Genomic DNA, 2,077 nt, shown 5'->3' on the forward strand with positions numbered 1-2,077 from the left:
CTCGCTTTGTGTCTATCCTGACTGCTTGGCTCCTTCGGCAGCCCCTCAAGACTAGAATTGCTGACTTCTTTCTGGATCAGGGAGCTGGTTCAATGCTCCCAGATTGTCTGGAGTTCCTATGGCCTCTTCTTCGACCCCATTGACTTTGGGTCATTTGCTTCTCAACTTGTTTCCTGATCTGTAAAAAGGTAGCAATACCTGTGGTGCCAACATGGTAATTATACAACTAAATGGGGTCATACATGTAAAGCATAAAGTCCTGCGTGAAAGTGAGCTAATTTCCTGGAGTCCCACTAGGGTTTGTCCCTGAGCTAGTCTGGTTTCCAGGAGTTCCTGTCTGAAGCAGGGACAAGAATGTAGGCCCAGGCTGGCCAGGGCACTTCCTTAACTGTCACAGGGCAAAGCTCCTGACTGACGGCCCCTTGTCACTTTTACCTCCTTTACTATTGTCCTGGTCCTATCCATTATAACCTGATTTCCCTTGTGGGTAGAGTGGGATTGATGACCTTTCCAAGGAGAAGGACTTTAGGCCAGAATCCTTGGAAACAGTGAGAGCCTGTGAAGGGATGTCCCCAGCTGTAACCTTGGGTAGGACTGATGGGTGAGGGATGGAGGAGACCCCTATCCACACCAGGAGCCAAGGTCCCTAGGATCCCTCTACATAAGAGTTTCACCAGAGTGAATGTCAATCCCTGATGCTCCCAGCAGATGGCGCTGCTGTCCTGAGGTCTTCACTCACTTCCATTTGCAGGGATGAGTCTACCTATCACTTGAGCTTTGCCCCTAGGAATTCTGCCCCTCCCGCTCCAAGAACTGGAAACCTTTCTGGAGAAACTCTGCTCCCTAAGTGCAACACTCCTATTCCCCTAGATCTCCCTGACTTCAAGAGCCAGTCCTTTTGGGAGAGACTCATCTGTCCTTACTCTTCCCTCTTGACCTGGAAGGCTGTGTGTTTTAGTGAAAGAAAGACTAAAGGGAAGAATAAAGATAAGGTCAATTGAACCATGGGATGGAGGTCAAATTAAATAAGGTCTTTGAATGTGAGAGATAACAGGAAACCACTGTTGATTCTTAGTGGCTAGGAGTGAATTGGTGAAAATGGCATTCCAGGAAGTCTGTGGGGCAGGGTGAACAGGGCTTACGGCAAGATGGCATTCCTGTCCAAGTGGGGAGGAAAGAGCCCCAGAGACCTCCTTTAAGGGGCCCTTAGACTTAGGCCTCCAAGTCTTTGTCCATAGGCTCTCCTCTCAGGGATAGCTATACATGCATGTCTGTGCAAGACTGTATTGGCAAGTACACATGTACCCATTTGTGCTTGAAAGTGCCTAGGAGTGAGTTCATGCATGTTTTTCTGTATGTATCTGTCTTTGTTCATGCATATATGTGCTGTGTCTAGATGTCTGTACATTTGTCTCTGTGTGATGGTTCTGAAGTGCTACTGAGCGCATGTTTGAGTGACTTAAAAACAGCGTGACAGTGGAGAATGGGTACTTTGTTCCTCATGATCTGTGTGACCTTGGTTAAGTTGAGTTGTCCCCTCTGTGCTTTGGTTTCCCTATTGTAAAATGAGGGGATTAGGCTCTATGACCTGATAGAAATCTTCTATTTATATCTGTATAATTCTGTATGATATATCTGTATGATTCTACAATTAAGTAATTAGGTAGAACAGGGATTTGAACCCAAGATACTCTACATCAACCATCAGCCCTGCCTTCCACAACACCCTGGAATTCCTCAGCATTAGCCTCCCTTCCCCTAGGCCACAGCCAGTGCTGGGTAACTCCCACCATTTGAATTCTCTGCTACCAAAACATGGAGAGGGGAGATGGGATTTAATGTATAGGGAACATCAAGGAGATCCATTTGGCTGAAATGTGGGGTTCAATAAAGGGGAGTAATGTGTAATCATTCTGGAAAGAGATTGGATCAAGATTGTGCAGGGCTTTAAATTGCCAGAGATGATAGGGGGAACCACTGAAGCTTCTTAAGTAGGGGAGTGACAAGGTTAGCTGTGCCGAATTGCTGCAGTCATGGATTAGAAAGATAATGGAATCTGGGAGACCAAGTAGGAAGC

Source organism: Petaurus breviceps, unplaced genomic scaffold (assembly GCF_028583685.1).
Source record: "Petaurus breviceps papuanus isolate PSGF00001 unplaced genomic scaffold, PetGlider_PUasm1.0 140, whole genome shotgun sequence".
NCBI classification, from domain to species: Eukaryota; Metazoa; Chordata; class Mammalia; order Diprotodontia; family Petauridae; genus Petaurus; species Petaurus breviceps.